General features: G+C 45.5%; 1 long non-coding RNA gene across 3 annotated transcripts in view; it reads right to left on the bottom strand.

Annotated features, from left to right (window-relative positions):
• Positions 1–25624, bottom strand: part of LOC136645417 (uncharacterized) — a 398421-nt gene that overhangs the window by 30645 nt on the left and 342152 nt on the right. The window contains exons 5-6 of one of the 3 annotated variants that reach the window (XR_010794130.1): positions 23661–23758; positions 21751–22930 (exon numbers count right to left, since the gene is read on the bottom strand). The exons of the other annotated variants lie outside the window; for them this stretch is intronic. This is a non-coding gene — a long non-coding RNA (uncharacterized lncRNA). Of the gene's footprint in view, positions 1–21750; positions 22931–23660; positions 23759–25624 lie in introns of those variants that run through there. 3 annotated transcript variants of the gene reach the window in all.

Raw genomic sequence — 25624 nt, 5'->3', positions numbered from 1 at the left:
GAAGGAGAGGAAGGAGGTGGCCCAGAATGTCCCTGAATTGCAGCTTGCAGCCACTCTGGGCACAATTCTGCCCCACCCGCTTCTTCATCAGGAGGAGGGGGAATAAATGGGGGGAGGCTGGTGGTGGCGCCCCTAAAGGAGTGGTGCCTGGGGCATTTGCCCCCATTGCACCCCCTAGGTACACTACTGCTTTCCTTAGTTTTGCTGCCTCCGCACAAATGTCTCTCCACAGTAGAAGGGGGACTGTGAGCAAGCAAGTGGGCAGGCAGATGAGAGAGTGAGCACAGAGGGAGGGTCCCACACAGTCATCTGGACACCGCTTGCTCACCGCATGTCTTCCTGTAATGAGAAGATGAGCAAGTGAGCATGCTCTGGTGGATGGGGAAGAGAAAGGGTGGGGCACCCTACCCTCTCCCCTTAACTTCCCAGGAGCACAGTGCACAGCCTCCCTACCATGTGCCATTCCTGTTGTAAATGTAGATGAGACCCAGCATGCAACGCTCCTCTTAATTCGCAGCAGGAGTGGCCAGAGGACGGAGGCTGCATGCTGCACTCCTGGTAACTTTAACTTTGCCACGCTGCTTGACTATTTCAGGTCACTTCATGGAAAGGTAGGTAGATTTATCCATTCAGTAGTGTTTGCCTCTTGGCAACTTTATAGGCAAAAGCTCTCCATGCTGCCCTGTCAAGCAGCTTCTTTTAGTTGTTGGATGTTCATCTTTGTATCTGTTTTGAAGGTACTGAGCCAACGTATTCTTTGTCTGCCCCTTTTTCTTGTTTCACTAACAATTCCTAGCATCATTGACTTCTCTAGTGAGCTTGAACATATGACATGACCAAAGCAAATCAGCCATAGTCTTACAATTTTGGCTTTTAGTGATGTATCTTGTTTTATACAGTCCAGCACTTCTCTATTGGTTACTCTGGCTGTCCATGGTATTCGTAACAATTTTCACCAGCACCACAATTCAAATGTGTCAATTCTTCTTCAATCAGTCATTCTTATTGTCCAACTCTCACACCCATACATCATTCGAGGGAAGATTATTGTTCTATTCTACCTTTTGTGTTTAGGGCAATACCTTTGCTTTTCCAGATCTCTTTCACGCTGACCATTGCAGTGCAACTTAAAATTATCCTGCATTTAATTTCAGGTGTAGAATTGCCAGCATGGACAATTTTTGATCCAAGGAAGATGGACTTCTGGATTTCCTCTTTGAATCAGCCCTGAATTTGGGCCAGCCTTGAATCCAAGGCTCTCTTTTTTCTTTTGTTTTTTGCTTTTTTTTACATTTTTCTATAAGACTTTCATAGCCAACATCAAATCTATGGCTATTTCATAAAGGCCAATCAGTACACTCACACCTGCCTTGACATCATGGACCCACCTATTTTTTCTGTCTAGAACTCATTTTACAGATGGGGTCATGCTTTACTTTAAATGTTTACACTTTCCAGAGCCTACTTAAAGCTGTAAATATGTTTTTTCAAAAAAAATAAAGTTCAAAATTTAGTTTCAGATATGAACCTGCTGCTCCTAAAAATGCAGTTAGATAGGAATTTAGAACTCCTGTTATTTCATTCATTACATACTGCCTTCTGTCTTGTACCTAGGAACTGCAAATCAACCAGGATTGTGCTCATTCCTGCAGACTATTCAGCTGTGGTCAAGACTTCCATTGCAATGGCGCTGTCTGCTCTTCATAAAGGGGGGAAAAATCCAGAAGGGCTAATTTCTTTACAAGGAACCCTCACAAAGTGTCAAAGCCAATAAAAACAGGAGAGGGAGCTCTCACTGCACCCAACACTGATAAAAATGCAATGACAAAACCTTAAGGATTTAGGCAAAAGAATAGCTTTATTCAGAAAACAGTGCTTTGTGACTTGTTATATTTAGCTGAACCAAAACTACATACCAAATTTTGTACTGATTTACACATGTTGGTGCCATTTTAAGCAGTGTTTCAGTTCTGAGCAGATTTCAGTGTTGGTTGGTTCCCGTTTGTTTCACAGTTTCATCTCGAACCCTGAATTTAGAAATGCTTGGCAGTATTTACTGAGGTGCCGAACCCTATGCTATGACCACATTTACCTGTTGTATTGATAAAGGGCTACAGCAGATTCATTTGTCTATTGTGAGATGTCAATACTGATAATCAAACAGAAGTCCAACTGAGATGCCACAAAATTTCTGTTTTTCTCCAAAAGCTCTCACAAAACTCCTGTGGAAAAGGGTTATAATTGGGGAAGGGCCACAGTTCAGTGTTAGAGCAAATTTCACATGTCCCAGGTACAGTAGTGTAACTACAGGGGAGGGTGATGCAGTAAGTATTGCAGGCCTTGCCATCACTACCCAGAATGGCTCTGATGGTTAGTGGGAGGGGCCGCTTACATGGTGCGTTGCAGCACCTGCAATACTTACTGTGCTGCCCCTCTGTAGCTATGCTACTGCCCAGGTATGAAGCAGCATCCTAGCTTCACTGCCAGCTTAAGAACAAGAAGAGCCCTCTGGAGTAGGTCAAAGGCCCATCTAGCCCAGCTTCCTTTATCTCACAGTGGCCCACCAGATGTTTCAGGGATCACATAAGACAACAAGAGACCTGCATCTTGGTGCCCTCCTTTGCATCTGGCATTCTGAGGTAGCCTACTTCTAAAATTAGGCGATGGCACATACCCATCAGGGCTTGTAACCTGTGATGGACTTTTTCTCCATGAAAGCTTGAAGACTTTGTGGCAGGTTGACATTGCCCTGGCTTCCTCCTGTCCTTATTTTGACCACAAACTCAGATGGCACAAGCCTGTTTCCTCTTAGCAGCTGGCAAGTTCCTACAAGCTTGCATGCCCTAAATAAAATTATTTCCTGAATTCATCCTGAGAGTGCATGAGAGTAAGGCCACAATCCTAACTAATTTTCCAGCACTGACATATGGGCAATGCGACTCCAAGGTAAGGGAACAAACACTGCCCTACCTTGAGGAGGTCTGCATGACTACCCCCCCGACTGCAAGATGCAGCATATGCCCCACTGGCACAGATATGCCAGTGCTGGAAAGTTGGTTAGGATTATACCCTGACATATTTAATGGGACTGGAGTCCATGAAGTTAATACTTTCTGGAGGGACAGGGCATTTGGAACATAAACACATATTTTTCTAATGATCATGTTTCAATTTGTACTACTTAAATGAGATGTCCAATTCATGAATCATCGTTCTGACCAATATCCCATCTCCTATCCCACATTACCACAGAGAAAAGGCATCAACTGCACCAACCACTGGCAGTAAGAATTGCCCAGTTTTGCTATTTCTCCCTTTGGAAATGTCATGTTCCTAACCTCATGCCTCAAACTGGTGTGCAACTGAGGTCTTGTTGACTACCCAGTATATCTCATATGGGTTACACTGGACCTGCTATGAATTCCGACATGTACTATCAGTAAACTTATCTTCAGTGGCGGAAACGAGCAACGATGATATTTTTGTTAAGCATTTCATCTGCAAAGCTATTTGCAAATTGGTATCCATAAATTTATTGCCCAATCTTCATGTTCCAGCAGCATAAGACTGTGGTAGCATGAAAACCAGGCCACTGATGTGCTGCAAATGGCCAGAGGTACAGCACACGCACCATCAGCTCCAGGAAGTCCCGTTGATGACAGTAAGTTGGTGGTAGAGGCAGGGAGGGGGAGGCTTGGGGGCATTCTGGGGTGGTGTGGGGTGGAATGGGAAGGGGGAAAGCAAGTATGGGAAGAGGGGGTGGATCTCAGTGGCAGGTCCTATTCCCCATTTTTCAGCTTGCCCACCCTCTTTCTCTCCTTGGACTTACTCTAGCTAAATAGCTGGCATGGGTTCAAGGAGACCCATATGACACCAGGAGACCTACCTGGGGGTAATTAAAAATGTTTTACGTATCACTGGTTGGTCTTCCTGTCCCTGGCCCCCCCCCCACCATTGGCTGCAGCGTGCACTCCATTAGCACAGCTGTGTCATTGTCAATTGTGGGGAACAGGATTGAACTGTTATAGCTCAATATAGTTAAATATCTTCTGTGTCTTTATTCAGAAATCAAATACAATAATAATAATAATAATAATAATAATAATAATAATAATAATAATAATAATAATAATAATATACAGTATTTATATACCGCCTTTCTTGGTCTTTATTCAAGACTTTATTCAAGGCGGTTTACATAGGCAGGCTTATTAAATCCACGCAGGGATTTTTACAAATTGAAAGAAGGTTCTTTCTTTCAAGAACCACTACATTCAAGGTGTTACACTCCGATCTGGTTTAACATTCTGGCCTCCATCCTCCCACGCTCCGAGCAGATGGAACAGCTCAGCTGCAGCTTGCCAGCTGCTTCAAGGTTGCACGGTGCCGGTGGCCTCGAACTGGTGACCTTGTGGATCTTAATCTTCAGGCAAATGGAGGCTCTACCCTCTAGACCAGACCTCCTACCCAAGTCTTTACTCCCAAGTAAGGGCGCAATTCTAACCCCTTCTGTCAGTGCTTTCCAGCACTGACATAAGGGCAATGCAGCTCTGAGGTAAGGGAACAAACATCCCCTTACTTTGAGGAGGTCTCTATGAGTGACACCCAACTGCAGGATGTGGCACACGTCCCATTGGCACCACTATGCCAGTGCTGGAAAGCACTGACATAAGAGGTTAGGATTGCGCCCTTAGTGGGTTTAGGTTGCAGCCTTGAAAATTGAATTTCACAACAAATTTGGTACACAATTGCTTGGAACACAATTTTGTGTTTCAAGTCTGAATATCAGTCTAAGCCCTGCATCTATTTTCAGGGCAGGAGAAGGAAAAGCATGGTTCCTAGGGACAGCTTGTGAGCCACTATGGGAAACAGGATGCTGTACTAAATGGGTTTTTGGTCTGACCAGCTCAGCTTTTCCTATGTGCTTATGTCATGTAACTGACTAGATGTGGTATGTGAATATTAATACAATATCTGTGTGAGATTTTGATATATTTACAGTTAAAATGTAGAATTCTGGTCTACTGTTATTCCTTTATTTCATTCTTGGGGGGGGGGTACTGCCTTGTGTTTTAGTTTGCGTTCTCTCCCACTATTGCTCCCCTGCAACTGGTCTTTGGGGCATACTGCAGCTGAACCTGGTGACTCTCTTTTGAACTTTTTCTGTTCTGTAGTAGCCTTCATGAGAAGTGGCAACTAGAACTATACACCGTTTTTCTAATGCGGCCACACCGTAGATTTGTACAGGGGCCTGATAATAAGATCATTCTTATTCTCAGTCCCCTTCCTAATGATGCCTAGCATGAGATTTCTTCACCATTGCTGCACACTTGGTTGGCATTTTCATTCAGCTGTCCACCTCAACCCCAGATTTCTCACCTGGTTCATCACCAACTGCTCAGACTTCATCAGTGTATATGTGAAGTTGAATTTTTTGCCCCATGGTCAATCACTTTACGCTTATTGACACTGAGCTGTTGAGATTAAGAGGAACTCACTCCCTGTAGGCCATCTAGTGAGTCCCTGGCTGAGGCAAGATTAGAACCAGATATATAAGACCCAGCTCAGTTTCTTAGTCACTAAGCTACACCAGCTTCCCCCTCCCTGTGATGGCATAGTTAAGGGGGTGCAGAGAGTGGTAACTGCACCAAGCAACAACTTTAAGGCAGCAACAAGCTGAACTTGACACTAGTGACCAAAATTGCAAAAATCCTGGTATGTACGAATAATACCATCATGTTATATTTCATTGAAAAAGTAATTTAATGCTGAATGCAATGAAACAAACCTGTTGGAATATCTGTATTCTATCAAAAGTTATGGCCAATTAGCCAGAAAAGGTTTTCATTATGAAAACCTTCGTATGTATTAATAATGCAATCATATTACATATCATTGGAATGGTAATTTAATGCTGAATGCAATGAAACAAACCATGCTGGAATATATGTATTTTATCAAAGGTTATGGCCAATTAAGCAGAAAACTTTTTATATATTTATTTACTTAACAAATTAAATTTGATTTCACTGGGGGGGGGGGTGCTACAAAATATTCTTTGACTGTGGGTAGCAGATGCCTTAGCTATGCCACTGCCCCATTTTTCACTTTTTAAAAAGTCTGGGTGTGACGTCACTTCCAGAAATGACATAACTTTCAGGGCATCATTTTGTACTCAGCACCAGGCTACACTTTCATAAGCTACATCTCTTTCTCTCCCTCTGTGTATGTGTGATAGACAGAGAGAGAGAGAGAGAGAGAGAGAGAGAGATGTGTGCATGGGTTTTATTAAACAATAGGCTGAATGGACTACATAAACTGCATATGTCATATACATTTCTATCAAATGGGCTTAATGATTAGTATACTGACGTACGTGCATTACCTTGAAACAGACTTGGCTTTGAGAAATCATATGGCTGGGGCTATTGCTATTCGTGTGCTGTGTTTTTTTTAAATGCAGAACATTACCTCACCTCCCTCCGTTCCACTGAAGTCCTGGTAAAAGAGGAAATTAAGGGAGACAAGCTGAACTGTGGTGCTTAGGGACTCCCTTGATTTGGTCTGTCACAGTTTTAAGCCTCTTTGGGGCCTCAGGGGAGTCTGGCTGCTCTTACTCCTCTTTGCCAACCAGACAGTAACGGCCCACTGCTTTTATTCATTCCCCTCAATGTAGTGCACTAAATTTAACAAGTAACCCACTAAGTGGGAATTTATTGGCCTTTTGTAGCCTGACTGGAAGATACCAGTGTGGATTCCAATTACTGCAGATCCTAGCCACAAAGTCTCTATAGGATTTTCATTAATCAGAGGTGATATTTTGCATGAAAGCAGGTAACACATAAGTAACAAAATGTGTGTGAAGTTACCAAAGACTAAGGTTTTTCCCCAAATATACCCATCTGAATTGTAGAAATATTAACCAGAATGAAATTCATAGCAAAAAGGCACGGGGCATTACAACAGCAATACTAAATTATATACAATGGACAGCTTGTAAAATAAACACAGTGGACGAGAAAATGGAGAGTGCATCAGAGGGGCCAATTCAGCTCCATTAAGATCATGAGGTGTTTTTCTATTCACTTCAGTGGTGTGTCCAATGAATCCTAAAGTCATGGTTCAAAGGCTGTAATCCTACACGTACTTTGCCAGGAGTAACAACTGAACACATTGGAACTTACTTCTAAGTAGACAAGCACAGGATTGGGCTTCAAGTTCTCGTTCTAGCTCAGCATTTCCAAAACTGTGGGTTGTGACCCACTGATGGATCTCAACCTGATGTATGGTGGGTCACAATGCAATGCTCAAATCTGCCCCCAAAAACCTTACTTAAGAGTCTCCAGAGGCTACTTCTGGGTCATGCCAGACCAAGTACATTCCCTTGGCCTCTTCAGGCCTTATAATGTCTCCCAGACATAACTAGTAGCTACTTCCTTTTTACTTCTGGTTTGTTTCTATGATTTTCTGTTATGTCCAGAAAGCATTGTGGGGTCTGCACAGGCCAAAGGAGTGGGTTGTGGACTGGCACAACCCAGAAGACGACTCTGGAGACTCCAAGTTAGGCTTTCGGGGGAAGATTTTGAGCATTGCATTGTGAGCCACTACAGAGCATCAGGTGGGTCGTGGCGCTAAAAAGTTTCTGAAGCACTGTTCTCGCTGAAATTGCTAACTCCTTTAATTTAGCAACACCCATTCACTTCCTCTCACTTCAATATACTCATCTCAACTTGTTTCATCTTACCACCTTCCGGGGAGACAATGTTATAGCTGTGGTGTTGCAAGGCTGATAAGCAGCAACTCAAGAACAACTCGGTACACAGGGATGAAGGTTCACAGGCTTTTAGTTGAATTGTATGCAATTGGTCCACGGGACTCATGTCCAAAGCACGGACCCAGTTTTGACTGTGTCCAGAACTCTTATACGACTCTTGGCCCTTTGTCTGAATATCTAGATTTCTCATTCATGAAAATTTCTCATTCATGAAATTTCATGCCATGAAAATTTGACATCACAAATGGGGCTAATTCCTAATAGGATATAGATAAGATACCATTTACATAGAAGATAGAAAATAGGTGGGCAATAAGTGGGCAAAACCACTGATTGGCTCTGATCTACATACAGGTGGGGTTTCACCTTAAAACTTAGCCGAAATTACACAAAATCCAAAAGTTTTCAGAAACCAGCAGGGTATGCTATAATTCCATTTGCCCAGTACTTGTTCTCAATCCCATCATTCATTTCAATTAAGAATCACTTTGACATGTCCCTTCGTTAAAAGAGAACACTTTTAACAGTTTACACTTTTTAAATAAACACTTAAACCCAGGTGTGAAGACCTCATCTTTGGCAGAACTTCAGACCCATTTCTTGGCATGCATCTCCTTCAGACTCATCCTAATTAGGATGGCTTTGCTTGAGCCACCTATCTTATCTCTTCTGCATTTCTTCTCCTGGGTTTAGTACAGCACTGTGGGGCCTTGTCACCCGGGCCCAGCCCAGGTGGCCGGGAACTCCTCAGGAGTAGGGGCCTCGTCGGGAGTAAGACCTAAGCACCATCAGGACTGGGATCCCAGGCAGGACACCTCCCTGGGAGTAGGGCCTAGTGCCTCCTGGGAGCAACAAGCAGCTACGTGGCCAGAAGTGGTGGGGCTGGCTCAGCCAGAGACTGGCCTCGTAAGGAGGCTGGGCAGCCTAGGGAGAGGTCACTCCTCTCCAGGTGGGAGCAGGATCGAGGGGAAGGCCAGAGAGGGGAGCAACCCCAACCTTATGCAGACGATCCAGGCCCCGAAGGGAACTTTGCTTACCTCAACCCTGGAGAGAGGGGCTGGCGGCTGGGAGCTCCCCGATCCTAGACTCACCCAGGCCCTGGGTGGGACGTCAGGAGGAGCGAAGGTACAGACCCGAGGACTTGGAGCCAACTACCTCCACTGGAGGCCGGCTGATTGGGGGGCAAGCCCAGAGGTACCAGCTAAGCTGACTCCGGACAACAACACGGCGGCCGTCGGGAACCCATACCCCAGGCCAACAGGCACCAGCCGGAGAGCTCTGCCCGAATCCTCAAGGGGTCAGGGAGGAACGGGGAACGAGCCTATCATGCACTGACAGCACGAGTCTACGTAAAGCAAAGGGGCCTGTGCCATAACAGGCCCCATGAATGTCAAGCGGCTGACACAAGTAAACCGTCTGCGCAAAACAGCTGTGTCTGCCTCCCGTCCTTTTTTCCGCCGACGACCAACTCTCATCGACAAGGTAAGCCCCCTGCGCTCGGGCACACCCCAACGGGTGGAGTCTCTGCCCACCATGGACATTACAGGCCCTTTTCAAACCTCTGCGAAGCAAAGATGTTTAAACTTCCTTTAACAGTTTCACTAAAATCAAACAATTTGACTTCTATGTCTTAATTCTATATAACTATTGTGACCTTTTACTTTGGGTACATACTTTGGTTTGGTATTAAAGGTTACTTGGTCTCCATATGTATACTTTTGCTCCTAAAGCATAAGAGAATAGTTACGTTTTCTTGGTGAACACAGGTGTGTTTTCTATCAAGGCGTACATCTCCAGCCTGGTACTTCTAGGCTAAATTCCAACGTGTCTAACACAGCCTTTGAGGCCCCAAAGTTCCAGCCTCAGTCAGACTAACCTTATTGCCTTTAATAAAATCAAGCTGCTTTTACTATTACTCTGTGCTTCAAACTTGCAAAATGATTCTTTCTAAACACCAACCATACTTTTTTTCCACTATGCTTATGTGTTGCTCCAGTGGCCTTTACATGTGGGTTACAATCTGGGGTCACCGTGCCTCATTGTAGTGTTAACAAGAAGACTCAGCTTGTCCAGCTGGGGGATCCTAGTCTGGTGCTGATAGAAAAGTCAACTTTCTGTCCTGGTAGCTGCTGTGAATATTTACACATTTACTGCTGCATGACACCGATACAAATAACTATCAAGACCCTTCATTTCACAATTCCTTCTTCTTTCCTACACCCCTAGTGCAGAAACTTGTGAAACACCCTACAGATGTTTCAGTTGACACCTGGGCAATGGTTGGGAGAGGAATTCTCCATAGGTTCCTGAAATAATGAGTATTTAACCTTGTCAGTGCTTCTTTGGTAATAAATTGTGTTCTTCAGGGAAAATTTACTTTAGCCCCACCCCTGAATGAGTCAAATTAATGTGGGCCGCCTGAAAGCATTCCTCCACCACCAGTAGCATTGCATCAGGTCAAGGTAACATGGGATTGTGACCCACCACACATGGGCTTGCAACCCATCGGTGGGTTCCAACCCACAGTTTGGGAAATGCCAAGTTAACAAATTCGTGCCTGGCAGCAGAAGCCTATTCGGGATTATCATCTGTTCAAAATGCAGCCAACACTATGTTGTCTTAGGACAGAATGTTCCATGAAACATTTCATTTGGTCCCGCACATGTGAGGTATTCTTTAGCTTAAGTAGCTACTTCAGAAGCCTAACCAGTGTTAGGCTGCTACCTTACAGGGTTACTGTGAAGTCGCAAGGGATAATGGGAAAGGGGTGGGCAGATTGGGTCCTGGGAGTGGGGTGAGATTGACAGTGGGTCCCCAGCCTCATACTTTATTTCTTTATTTTTTTTATTTGTGGCATGAAAAAGCTTGAAGACCACTGTATTATGCAATTGACTTCAGGATTTTAATTAGTCAGCTGATCTCATGGTCAACTCTCACAATATGCTTTTTGACCAAAAGTACAGCACGTAATCCCTCCCCATTCAAATGAACAGAAATAATGCATAAACTGGGAAATCACAACTATAAGTGGCTTTCAGACAACCATTTTGCCCTGAGTTCTTCTCTGGCTCAATAAGGATGGGTTAGTTCCAGGGTTGGGAACCTGAGTCACTGATCAGACTCGAGTATGTTTTTTTCTGAGTCACACGTGTGGAAGACTCTGAAAAAGACTCTTGCCCAGCTTGGCTGATAAGAGCTGCCCGGGGTGGGCTGGCTGAGTGGACAGGGAGGGTGGTCAACTCTTCCTTGATGGAGGGGACATTACCACTCACTTTGAAACGGGCAGTGGTTTGCCCCCTCCTGAAGAAGCCCTCCCTGGATTCCACTGTGTTGGATAACTACCGGCCAGTCTCCAACATCCAACATCCAATTACCTTCTGGGCAAGGTAATTGAGCGGGTGGTGGCGTCCCAACTCCAGAGGGTCTTGGATGAAGCGGATTATCTGGATCCTTTTCAATCTGGCTTCAGGCCGGGCTTTGGGACAGAAACCGCCTTGGTCACCTTGGTGGATGACCTACGCCGGGGACTGGACAGGGAGAGTGCGTCCCTGTTGGTCCTGCTGGACCTCTCAGCGGCTTTCGATACCATCGACCATGGTATCCTTCTGGGCCGATTGGCCAAGTTGGGAGCTGGAGGCACTGTTTTGCGGTGGTTCTGCTCCTACTTGGAGGGTCGGTCCCAGATGGTGGTGCTGGGGGATGCCTGTTCGACACCCTGGCCCTTGAGATGCGGGGTGCCACAGGGCTCAATTCTGTCCCCCATGCTATTTAATATCTACATGAAACCGCTGGGAGAGGTCATCCGGGGGTTTGGAGTGGGGTGCCATCAATATGCCGATGACACCCAGCTCTATCTCTCCTTTCCTCCAGACTCCAGGGTGGCGGTTGAGGGTCTGGAGCGCTGTCTGGAGGCAGTGAGGATCTGGATGGGGGCTAACAAGCTGAAATTAAATCCGGATAAGACAGAGGCTCTCCTGGTTCGGAAATCCTCGATGCAGGTGCTGGACTATCGGCTTGCGCTGAATGGGGTTGCACTCCCTCTGAAGGAGCAGGTCCGCAGCTTAGGGGTCCACCTGGACTCGCAGCTGCTCCTGGATTCCCAGGTGGTGGCTGTGGCTAGGGGGGCCTTCGCTCAGCTTCGGCTGGTGCGCCAGCTGCGGCCGTACTTGGATCGTGCAGACCTGGCCACGGTGATCCATGCCTCTGTGACATCGAGATTAGATTACTGTAACGCGCTCTATGTGGGGCTGCCCTTGAAGATGGTTCGGAAACTGCAACTAGTGCAGAATGCAGTGGCCCGTGTGGTTACTGGAGGTAGGCGGTTCGACTCTGTCAGTCCGCTTCTCCAGCGGCTGCATTGGCTGCCCATTCGTTTCCAGGCCCAAATCAAGGTGCTGGTATTGACCTTTAAAGCCCTATACTGCTCTGGACCAGGGTATCTTAGAGATCGCCTGCTCCCGTACAATCCGGCTCGTCCTCTTAGGTCATCAGAGAAGGCCTTTTTACAAGTGCCGCTGCCTAGGGAGGTACATGGGGCGGCTGCAAGAAATAGGGCCTTCTCAGTAGTGGCACCAACGCTATGGAACTCCCTTCCCCCTGACTTAAGAATGGCTCCCTGTCTTGAGTCCTTTCGGCGAGGCCTGAAGACCCTTCTGTTTAAACAGGCCTTCTGAGTTCTCGGCCTTTTAACATCTTTTTAACATCTTTTAATATTTTTTACAGGCCTGATTCTTTTATGACTTGCTGCTGCTCTATGCTCTTTTTACCTATTTTTACTTTGACTGCTGTTTTTTATGATGTGTTAATATGTTTTTATTTGTTTTTAAATTATGTTTTTAATATGTTGTAAGCCGCCTTGAGTCCCTTTGGGGAGAAAGTCGGGATAAAAATAAAGTTATTATTATTATTATTATTATTATTATTATTATTATTATTATTATTATTATTATTATGGGCAGGGTCATCAGGGGAGCGTTTAAAGTGAACCACACAGACACAGACACCCAGCAGCATCCCTGTTGTTTCTGCTGAGCCATGGTGGACTTTTTAAAGGGGGGGGGCAATTCGACTTGAGTAGTATTGAGTCACTAAAGGGTGACTGACTGTGTAGTTAATCTGTGGAACTCTTTGCCACAGGATGTGGTGATGGCATTGGGCCTAGATGCCTTTAAAAGGGGATTGGACAAATTTCTGGAGGAAAAATCCATCACGGGTTACAAGTCATGATGTGTATGTGCATCCTCCTGATTTTAGAAATGGGCTATGTCAGAATGCCAGATGCAAGGGAGGGCACCAGGATGCAGGTCTCTTGTTATCTGGTGTGCTCCCTGGGGCATTTGGTGGGCCGCTGTGAGATACAGGAAGCTGGACTAGATGGGGCTGTTCTTATGTTCTTATGACTTGGGGAGTCGGAAAGTGACCCTGTTAGGACTCTTTTTCAAGTTGAGTCATGGGAGTGGTGACTCAGCGACTCGAGTCGAGTCAAGCCATGGTGGACGTTCACATCCCTGGTAAGTTCCATAGTCAAATTGCCTCAGAAAATAAACTGAGCTATTTCTCATTTTTTTGAGGGGGCGAGACTTATTTCAGAGTCATTCCAACGTACCAGGAGGAAGTTGCCCATCTCTAGTTATATCTGTGATGTCTCTTCAGGAAGTGCATAAATAATGTTGTGCATCAACAATATTGTTTTTTTCTTTGAAATGGTTTGCTTTGTCTGCTTTTTTAGCTACTTTAGATGAAAACAAAATAGGTTTTGTTTGAGGATAAAATATGCCATCAGCAAAACTGAAACTTCTGTATCTCATTATTACACTACAACATTGTAACCATAATTGAAAAGAGTTGTAAACAAAAGGGATTATGACTAACCCTAATTGAACATGAAACAATACTCATGCTGAAAAGTAGGCCCCTAAATATCCTTTAATAAACCTATAATAAAATATTAGGTCAGTTATGATATGAAGTATATAACTCTTGCCCTTACACCCCCAATAAACATGCAAGACAAGTGGTTTGGAGTAATACTGCAGTAAATAAGTAATATTTATTAATAATCCAATCATGCAGTTCAATAAATCAGCACTGCGTCCTGCCTTAAACCCTTCCCTCTTTAGCACAGACTTCTAACCTAACAAGGCCAAATAATTTCCTCTTTCTTAATCAGGCATTTCCATCCTGACTTTAAGTCACCAATTCACAGCCTGAGTTTATCAACATCAACCTCAAGAAGTTGAAGAAGTTGGACTGTACCACCTCTCCAGGTCAGAAAGCATTTGAGATTGGCTTTGCCAGTGTCCCTGAGCAGGCATCATTTAGGAATTGGTACTGATCCTCCCCTCTGACCTTGATTATCTCAGGGTGCACACTAAAATCTCTACTCTTACACCCTGGCACCATACCACATGGGGGGGGGGCCTAGCCTGGAGATTAGCTTCTCATTGTCCCACAAAGCCCTAAAAGAGGGGTGTCAAACATAAGGCCTGGGGGCCAGATGCAGCCCGTGAAAGCTTTTTATCCAGCCCTCAGCTGTTGAGTAGTGCTTAGGTGTTACTGCTGAAAAGGCAGTCCACATAAAAATTGGGCTGTCCCATATCTTGAAATAAAATCAAGATTTGCATGTTTTCTCTTCTGTCATTTGCAGCTAATGAGTTCCTAAGTGAGAAAAACCATTTATTTTTGGTCATGATCTGTTTAATGACATCACTTCCTGCCTAATGACATCACTTCCGACCCTCAACAGGCATGATGAATGCTATTCGGCCCTCTGTATGAAATGAGTTTGACACCCCTGCCCTAAAAGCTCTCACTATGTCTGCTGCAAGTCTGGAAGTAACAGATCTGCTGCAATATCAGAAAAATACATTGAACAACTTCAAAACAGAGTAGGCTGCAAGTGCTTTATGCAAGGATGTGCAATCACCACTCCACCTTCCACTGCTCCATCTTCCTTAATTTGTGAGAGCGACTAAGCTGATTACGGGGCTGGGGCACCTTCCTTATGAGGAAAGGCTACGGCGTTTGGGCCTCTTCAGCCTAGAAAAGAGACGCTTGAGGGGGGACATGATTGAGACATACAAAATTATGCAGGGGATGGACAGAGTGGATAGGGAGATGCTCTTTACACTCTCACATAATACCAGAACCAGGGGACATCCACTAAAATTGAGTGTTGGGCGGGTTAGGACAGACAAAAGAAAATATTTCTTTACTCAGCGCGTGGTCAGTCTGTGGAACTCCTTGCCACAGGATGTGGTGCTGGCGTCTAGCCTAGACGCCTTTAAAAGGGGATTGGACAAGTTTCTGGAGGAAAAATCCATTATGGGGTACAAGCCATGATGTGTATGCGCAACCTCCTGATTTTAGGAATGGGTTAAGTCAGAATGCCAGATGTAGGGGAGAGCACCAGGACGAGGTCTCTTGTTATCTGGTGTGCTCCCTGGGGCATTTGGTGGGCCGCTGTGAGATACAGGAAGCTGGACTAGATGGGCCTATGGCCTGATCCAGTGGGGCTGTTCTTATGTTCTTATGTTCTTATGTGATTTACTCTCCTTCTGGCCCTAACTGACCTACCATAATGGACTACCCCCCACCCACCCACCCAAACACATCCTACACAGCAGCAGGTTTCAACCAGAGTATAAAAACCTCCAGGGATTGACTCACAGAGGAAAGCCATGTCCAGTTCAAGAATAGGCAATGCTTGGGTGCTTAAGGCTACAGAAGGTACAGATGTGGAGGCTACCTTATCAGAAGACGATGTGGAAAGAGGAGTAGTGAACACTTGGAGGGGTACTTGAGAACCTTGCCCCTGAGATACAGGAAACTGGACTAGATGGGCCTATGGCCTGATCAGTGGGGCTGTTCTTATGACTTATGAAGTCTCTTGTGCATGGCTAAAGACTAAGAAAAATATTGTGCAGATTGACAATGAAAACCACTCTAACCCTACATAGCTTCAGCACTAAGCTGCACAAGTCAACAAAGAAGAGATGGAGGCAGGTCCAGAATCCCAAACCAGTCAGTCATGCACTCTAACCACCCAGTCACAGCAGAAGTCACACTGTGAAAGGACTGCACTCTAGCCTTTCAACACCAGTCTCAGACCCCACTCCTGAGTTCCGCAACATGGCTCTGCAGTTGCAAACGTGCCGGCCGGCGCTGGGCGAGTGCGTGGCAGTTGCTCGGGTTCCGCAGCTCCGCAGTCTCCCGGACCGCCAGGCTGTGGAACGGGAGGTGGGGGCAGGGCTGGGGGTGTGGGGGAGTCGTTCCCAGGAGGGGGGAGGCGTGCCAGGAGGCAGGCGGGGGGCGTGTTGGGGAGAGGGAGAGAGGCAGATCTGCAGAACTGAGCTCTGCAGGATCCAAGGCACTCGTGGAGGGCTGCACGCTCTACATGAGTGCCCTTACTTTAGCGCCGAACTTTTGGTCACCGCTAAAGAGAGTAACCCCATTGTGGGGCTGCTTCCTTTACTTGGGGGGAGGGGACGAATGTCTCCTTTTCCTGAGGAGTCTCCCGCAGTAGCGTGGGAGGCGCAGGAGCCCTCCATGGAGCTGCCGAGCCTGGGCGCTGCAGGCAGCTCAGGATTGGGCTATCATACTTCAAACTGGCTTACTGGGTTCTTTTTTAAATAACTGATTTATTATGATTAATTTTATCATTTTTATAAAATCAACTGACAAAACAGAAAAAATCATCCCCGAATCAAGGAATCCACCCCACAGAAATCTACCTGATTTCTTCTATTTTTAAAACAATATGAATAAACTCCTCACTACTCTGTTACCCACCCTTGTTTATTTTATATTAAACCTCAACTAGACCTCCTGCAATTACCCACTTTAAAAAACAAACAAAAAAAACCCTAGTTACCCTGCACATGCCTGATCTTGTCTGATCTTGGAAGCTAAGCAGAGTCAGGCCTGGTTAATACTTGGATGGGAGACCACCTGGGAATACTAGGTGATGTAGGCTTATATCATAGTCTTTCGAGACTGAAGGTTGCCAACCAACCAGTCATAAAGGATCTGCCCTAACCTGAAGCTCCTCTCAAGGCCATGTGCCAAAGAAAATGGAAAAAAGGTACTTCAAACACAGGAGGGTAGGGGGAACACATAAAATGGGGGAAGGAGAAATAAACAACCCAAAGATCCCTGAAGTTATTGGAATTGCCCAAATAACCCCAAGCCCCGTTCCACAAACAAGCTGCCAAAAGTGTAGTTGATGTCCTCTCCCAAATGATATGAGCATCAAAGCTGCAGAGAACAGCCCCCATGCTGATCGAAGCCATTAAAAAACATGTAAAAACAGGCATGATGACATTCCAAATGCACAGCCATTTGGCAAGGACATGAGGCATACTGAAGGAAAGCATGGGTGGGCTGCAGTCATGGTCACTAAGCCATACCCCTTCACTCAAGGCACCCAGCTGGGAGCAGAAATTGCCTCCTTTGTCTCACGCCATGGCGGAGCAGGACAAAAATGTTCACCACACCGTAAACAGGGTGGGATCAGCATTGTATCCTTCATTTTCAACAATGGGAGGAGCACCCTGCTGTCACAAAAGACTCTGTAACAGCATATGGAAGCTGAGCCCTGGGTTGTGGCATTCTCACTAAGCCACAGGTGGCAGGGGCAGCAAGAGGAAAGGCAGGGAGAGTTTCAGGTGGTTTGGAGGGTGGGCAGACTGAGGAGATGGATCCCAGTGGCACCAGCATGCACTAGGATCCCATACACTCTTTTTCAAATGTTCCTTCCTCTTCTCTCTCTTTGGATTGACACCGGCTATATAGCAGGTGTAGGTCCAAGGATATCCAGAGGCCACCAGAAAGCCTATGGAGAGGTAAGGGAAACATACTTTTTCCTTACCTCTCTCAGGCCTCCTGATCACTATTCCCCCCCCCCCCAGCATAGCATTGCAGTGCATGTTTCCATGGCATGGTTGCATGCTACCACACGGCAGGGGATAGGATTGGGCTCTTACTTCATTGGGGATCATTATGTTCTGGATTGCAGATTACTGCAGATTAAGAAATCTCAATACACAATACAGCACTGATTTTTTCTAGCAGTCTTTCCAATTCTTTGTTAAGACAATGCAATCTGCATTTGAACATTCCTGCTTAGCCAGGAAATTTGGTCAGTGGCAAATCATTGCTATCCCTGATGTTCACTGCACTGAGCACAAGCAGTATAAACATCACTGAGTACAAAGATGCATGCTGTAGAATATCAGGGTTAATGCTTTTGGTGTGTGGAACACAAACTAGGTGCTTCCAGGTGGCGGATTTGTTTGAGGTTAGATGTGGTGACAGCTCCCAGCACCAAGAGGACTTGGCCAAGCGCAGACAGCCAATTAGAGTGAACCCCAAGACTGACTGTTGCCGTATGTACCACACTGGGACCACTTCCTGAGGGCACTTTTTCCTTCACTGCCTGCTTGGAGAAATCTGCAATTGAGATGCATTCTTATTACATTTATTTGTCTTGAAGGTCAGGTGAAAGCTACCTTACTTTCACAGATTACTTTCATTCTCAATGCATTCTCTTTAGTACATCCTTTCATGGAATGACAGACTAGCTTACCTTTGCCAGGGTTACTACAATATACAATATTTATTCTCATTACAGCAAATGAAGCAAGATCAGTGTGCAAACATGACTGGAAAAAATAGGGTTGACCGTGAGTGTTTCTTCAGTTCCTGCGGGAAGCAGACAAGGCGGGGAAAAAAAGAATTGAATATGGGCCAATATGGCTGGTTACTCAGCTGTTGCCTATTGGCAGTGGTCCATCATCATCTTGATTCAAGGACAGATGTCTATTTTGCACTTTTCATTCCTACCTTATTGACAGGTCCACCGTCACAGAGTTGCTGTCTGGTGCCGAAACAGCCCCTCTCTTTATGTACTCTGCCCTGGGAATATACTGTGGTTTGTCTCCCTGCAAGATCAGGATTAGTCTAATAAATGAACCGGGAAATGCTTCTGTATGATTAACGAAAAATACGCTGCGCCGAAGACGGTAGAAAAAAGGCTAGGAAACGACCAGCAGCAGCTGCCTATAGGCTTACGGCGGGACTGAGACTTGGAAGGGTTAAAAGTTTTGTCTGTGACACTGAAATTGAGGCCAGCTGTAGGTCATATTCATGTCCCAGCCACAGGAAAATGAACCGGTGAGACAGAACCTAATTATCTGCTAAACCAAAAGCCAGTCTCAGTTCAATAACTTACGACAGAGCTGGCAGCCAGATATAGGGTTGCCATGACAACATGGGGAAAAAAAGCCCACTGCTGCAGAGAAGGAGGAGGAAAAGGAGACTGTAACCCTAAAGGTGCTGTAGCCATTTGATCTTGGGCAAACGGCTATGTCTGAGGACCCAGATTGCAGAGAGTGTCCATCCACTTTCATACCCACTGTCATTACTGAGATGCAATTATAATGGTCTCGAGGCTGCAATCCAGAAGATCACGGGAAATTCATTTTCAAAGGAACAAAATCAGGTTCCCTTCCCAAAAGATACTGTGAGGTGCAACCGGGACACCGAAAACAGGAAGGGTTCAGTTACACAGCAGTCTGACAGGGCTTCAAGCCAGCAAAGACTTGGATTCCACTGTGGTCCCTTGTCTCCAAAATGGTGGCGTTCTTTGTGTGAAGTGAAACGGCCTCTTCGGATATCTTGCAGCAGGCATTAATTAAACCCATGAGCAAAATGGCTTTGGAGGCATCAATGTCCAGAGGAATGCAGCAATGATAGATCACATTACAAGTCAATCAAGGACAGACCTGAGAAAAGTTTTCTCTTCCGATAATATTGAGTGCAGCGAGATAAACAAAAGAATTCGGAGCCAAAGTTTCATCATTGTCAATGACTTTTATTATTAAGCATGTAAAGGAAGAACTAGGTGCTGTACAAAAAATAAATGAAAAGGAACAAGGGTGGGCATGCCAGTCTTCATAGGGTGAACACTAGATATTAGCTCAGTGCAATGACTTGCCCATGCCACAGATGAAGAACCAGCCTCCATGTTATTTTAGCACCAGGTAATAGAATGCCATTGGTGCATGATCACGTCACCACTCTTTGCCCTACGCCCCCCCCCCCGCATGCATGGCAGAGGCGAGAAAAGCCTGGTTCACCACTGGTTGGCCACACCAGGGGTGTGACAAGCTGCCTGCTGTGGGCTAACATGCTGCCTACCCTCAGTTTGGCTCTGTTGGCCAACTCCCACATGCCCTCCCTTTGTACAGTCTGAGATTAGTAGGCCTCCCTTTATGAGAGCGGTGTAGTAATTTTTTTTGCTGTCAGCCTGATTAGCCAGGGCTGATCATTTTTTCACCTAACCCAGACTGGCATGGGGTGGGGTGCTTAGGTATGTTTCACCTTCTTTTGTTTGGTTATCCTTTGGCCACTTTAGGCAAGTGTTGTGTGGGCCAGGTAAGCAGGAGTTTGATAGCTTGGCATCCAACCTGAGGTCAGGAAGGTCAGTGGGTGAGCCAGGACTGCTCACATGTTGCTTTCCCAGCTCAGTGAGGCTGGTTGGATGCAAAGAAAACCACAAGGCTTGCTGATCTGTGGGAAACAGCGCAGTCCACTTGCCTTGATGCTTCAGAGTTTACTGTGATAAGTTGTATCTCTGATGGAGGATAGTTTCCAGTTAGGCTGGTGACACCCATTGATTACTTGGGGGAATGTAATCCCCCATTCCCCGACAAAATGGTCCAAACACTTGGGGATTGGAATGAGGTTTCCTGCTGCAGGTGTTTGCATAATGTTTCAATAAAGTGGTCCAGTTATCCCAAGTCTTTGTCTCACATGCTTATTGAGCACGGTAATTATCAGGCCAAGATCAGCTGCTTCTGAGAAACAGTACTACTATGAAACTTCCCACCACTAGGTGACAGAATGACACAACAGCCGGTTTTACATGTTTCAATGGTACTAGGTGATAAGTTCTCACGTGCACGTCACTTCCAGTATTACTGTGTAATATATGCAATATATGTTTTGGCATTTAGACTTTTTACCCCATCTTAGTTGCGTTTCTTTAGAATAGTGATTTTCAACCAGTGTGCTGTGGCACATTGGTGTGCCACTAATGGTCTGCAGGTGTGCCACAGGAGTTTGGGGGAGGTTCATTTATTAGTAGGACCATTGGGGGATGTGAATGCCCCACCAGCAGTGTGGTGTGCCTTATCAATTGTCAAAAAAACTGGCGTGCCCTGAAAATTTTAGCACCTTATCAGTGTGCTGTGAGGTGAAACAGGTTGAAAACTGCTGCTTTGGGCTGCAATCCTAACCAGTTTTCCAGCACTGATATAAGGACAATGCAACTCTGAGGTAAAGGAACAAACATTGCCCTACCTTGAGCGGGCCTCCATGACTGCCCCCCAACTGAAGGATGCAGCACATGCCCCACTGGCACAGCTATGCCAGTGCTGGAAAGTTGGTTAGGACTGCACTCTTAGAAGCTTATTTGGAGCTCATTAATTTATGTCATATTAGTTACATCCAAGTATGCTTTAGATTTCAGCCTTGGTAATGGTACTGAATTAAAATAACTATAATAATAAAATGTGAGAAATTGCTACAAAGGCCTGCAGATGAGGCACCGGCACGTGAGATTTCCCAAAGTCAAGATATTTCAATCCAAATGTTTAATTTAACCTGTGTCACAACATGAGCCTAATAACATCAACAAAGACAACTACGGCCCAAATCCTAACCCACTTTCCAGCACTGGCATAGCTATACCAATGGGACGTGTGCTGCATCCTGCAGTTGGGGGCAGTCACGGAGGCCTCCTCCTCCCTTACCTTGGAGCTGCATCGCCCTTATGTCGGAGCTAGAAAGTGGGATTGTGCCCTAAGAGAACAAAGCAGCAAACATTACTTGCAACTGAAGATTAATTCTCCCTAATATTCTAAACCTGAAGACTTTTTTTTTGTATGGAACAGTGAACAATGCTTATGAGATGATGGTTTACAACTGTAAAAAGCTTATTTATTTAACACATTTCAATGCTGCTTTTCCTTTTTTGCAAAAATATAGAAAGTGGTATACTGTCAAAACCATAACAGTTAAAACAAGAGGGACAACAACATTAAGCACAATAGACCAAAACCGCATTAAAAACCATTGTTTCTAAAAGGGCAGCAAGCATTTCTGTGTATGACACCCGAAAGGCAAAAATGGAGGCATCAGGTGAATTTCCCTGAAGAAGGAATTCCACAAGGAAGGTCCCACAACAGTGAAAGCTTCCCCTTAGTAATCACTTATCTTACTTCACACAGTGGGGGCAGCTGGAGGAGAAAATTCAAGAATGACCTCTGTACCTGGGCAGGCTGATGTGTGAGCAGGCATTCCTTCCAGACCCCAATCCTATGGTGGCTGCCAGCAGTACAGCGGTGCCAAAACGGCCACCACTGTGTCCCACGGAGCTGATGTCTCCTCAGGGTAAGGAAACATCAGTCCCCTTACCCCATGTAAGTTCCTATGGGTATACTCAGATTTGCACCAGCAAAATTGTTGGTGCAGATTCGCCTAACCCATGTTGGACTTTTGGGTACCAGGAGGGGGGGGGATAGATTCAGCTTAAGCCTCTGCTGCTATCTCCACTCCTTCCTGGAACTGAAACATCCCCAGGCCACCCTCCCCTCATCCAGTTTAGCTCTCTCCCTGCCTCCTCGCCACTCAGCCTCCCGCCATCCATCTCACTGACACAGAGGTCCAGCACCAACTGGTGCTGGCTTCTCCACTGGCGCATCTCCCCTGCTGGCCACCACAACATGCCTTATGGCACATTTGTGATGGCTGTTGCCAGGACAGCTCACAGGCCTATGCCCTGGCATAGGATTGGACCCTGAGTCATATAAAAATGCGCCAGCACTTTGTATTGCACTCTGACATGAACCAGTAGCCAATCCATTAACTTGGAAAAGGAGCATTTCTTCTTCAGTAGAGGATGGGAGGGAATCTCCATTTAATTCAGGGCAGGAGGTCTGGTCTAGAGGGTACAGTCTCCGTTTGTCTGAAGATAACATCCGAAGGTCGCCAGTTCGAGGCCACCGGCACCGTGAATACCAAGACCTTGAAGCAACTGACAAGCCTAGCCGAGTTATGCCGAGTTAGTCCACCTGCTCTTTGGCTCCTGTTAGCCTGTGTGGGAGGAAAATGGAGGCCAGAATGTGATACCAGATCATAAAAGATCCATCTGAAATGTTGTGGTTCTTGAAAGACTGAACCTTCTTCAATTGTAAAAATCCTTATTGGGATTTAGTATAGCCTGCCTATGTAAACAGCCTTGAATTAGTCTGAGGAGAAATCTGACGACCAAGAAAGGCGGTATATAAATACCTGTATTATTATTATTATTAATTCTAATATAATAGTTTTTGCTAATTGCGTGGCACAGAAATATTACTTACTTCATGGTTTTATCTAGACAGACATTTGTTTCTGTGTCTCTACAAAACCTGAAATCCAAAACCTAAAAACTAGAAAGTCAGGAACTGGGAACTATTAGGAGTGGGCTACTTGGAAAACTGCAGAGCAATAAGTTGCAAGGGGACAGCAGAAGCCTAAACAATTCTGCCACTGGTTTCTGCAAGGCCCACAGCAAGTGCTTCCAAATAGCCAGAGAACATTGAAAAGCATTTTCAAACCTTATGAATACTCCCATTGCTAAGAAAAAAATTATATGTATTAGACTGTCATTTTGCTCTAGCTACCAGCCCTTCTCCTTAGTTGAACCACTAAATGGAAGAAAGGAAATATGGAAGTGAACATTCTTTAGTGGGCTCATTAGAGGCTCATTGGATTGTGGTCTACATCTATTCATTTGATAAAGCGATATAATGCCTCCTGATACAGGCACGAAAGAAAATACCTTGTTTAGTGCTCTGACACTGGGAATTACAGTCATTAGTTTCCATGAGAGAAAAATTATTATCTTTCTTGCATCATTTTCTACACACTTCACCAACTCTAAAATAAAGAAGAAAAACACATTAAAACTTGTTGACATATACAAATCCACTCACATGGCTCTCTGCATACATACTCTTCAAAAGCGTGAGATTGCACTTTAGGAGAGCAGAGCAGAGCAGATCTCTCTCTCTCTCTCTCTCTCTCTCTCTCTGTGTGTGTGTGTGTGTGTGTGTGTGTGTAAGTAAGTAAGTAAGTAAGAGAGTTTCACCATGGGGCTGATATGTACACTTTTCCTTTACAGATGATCAGAAACATGAAAATCAGCATCAGAAATCCCTTGTACATCCACTTTTCACCACTTCTCAGAATGTGGAGTGACACTTTGGTATCTGATTACTAGTACCACAGAAGCAGAATCTCACCACTCAAAAAAGCAGACACCATGACTACCACAAGAAGGCCTATGGCAGTGGCCTGGCCCCTAGTGCCACCAGAACTGGCTCTACACAATTGGCAACATGTACACCCATACTGCATGCATGTTCTGGATCTTCTCTTTCCTTCCCAGTTAGTTGTGCTAATTGCATGAGGTGGAGAGGAGGAGATGTCTGAACTGCCCAATTCCATGCACTGCTAAACTTACTTTATAAAGGCGATTAGCAAAACTAGCAAAGAAGCAAAAGCAGAAGCTAGGTCATGCATGCAGCATGAGCAAACATGTCTCTAATTAAGTGGGACTAGGGTAGAGAGTAAAATAACATTGAAACTAACACCCCAATCCTAACCAGTGCTAGGGCAGTTGGGCCGCATGGTCCATGCTGTATCCAGCACTGAGAAGGAGCATGCTGAAGGTCTCCTTGAGATAAGGGGACATTCGCACCAGCAAAATCACTGGCTCAAGTCTGAGAAGTGCCATGTTTGACTTCCAAGACTGAGAGGAAAAATAAGATATGGCATGCACTGCTGCTGCTGATCCAACCCCCCCCCCCTGGCTTGCTCCACCTCTGCCGTCCCCCAACCTTTTAACCTACTCCCTCCTCCTCTTCTGCCCCCCCCTGCGCCACCTGTCAGGTACTCCTTTGGGATATAGCGCCAGCAGGACAGTGCAGGCCTTCCTGCCAGCACTGCTTGTTCTCTGGGTGTCGCAATGTGCTTTATGACACCCTAGGCTAGCACAGCTGTCACTGCACTGGTAGTCAGGGAGCACAGGATTGCACTGTATGACATTATTCCGCCATAACCTTTGTGCGTAGATCCCTTGTCCAAAGCATGAAGTTAATCGTGAAGATAAAGAGGTAAACAAACAAACACATAGAACATAGTGGGGAAAACTATTTTGCAATACAACGTTAACAGCAAACCTTTTAAAAAATGCATCATAAGCCATTAAGACTATTGTTCCAAATCATGCAAAAGTACTCCTAGCCACTGCCACTTAGTTTTCTCCCACATTGTACACATTGGGGGTACTTTATATCTTCATTCATCTTTTAATACATTTCGCAGGGCTGTGAATCTGTATTTTTTTTCATTAATACAATGGTTCTCAAACTGGTGGGTTGTGACCCAGTTCATGTAAAGGATCCCCCAACCCTTTAAATGGCGGGGGAAAGGGGAGAGGCAGGAAAGCGAGCCCCAGGATTGCGTCTCTATGGGGGGGCCAAGGGTGATGCTTTCACTTACTTTAAGTAGCTAGGGCTGCAGCAGGCTACAGGAGGTGTGGGGAGCCCTGCACAGCACTCCCCAAGACTTGGAATCATCAGTAACAGCAGGTACAAATCAGTTCCATTTTGCAGGAGGTGCTTTGCACCTGCTTTTAGTGAACATTCCAAGCCTCGGGGAGCGCTGTGGAGGGCTGCGGAGGGCTCCTCCCACTCCTGCAGCCTGCCGCAGCCCTGCCTATATAAGTAAGTGAAAGCACCC

Source organism: Tiliqua scincoides, chromosome 3, assembly GCF_035046505.1.
Source record: "Tiliqua scincoides isolate rTilSci1 chromosome 3, rTilSci1.hap2, whole genome shotgun sequence".
NCBI classification, from domain to species: Eukaryota; Metazoa; Chordata; class Lepidosauria; order Squamata; family Scincidae; genus Tiliqua; species Tiliqua scincoides.
Note: the sequence above shows the minus strand (reverse complement) of the source record. Positions and strands in the feature narration are given on the sequence as shown.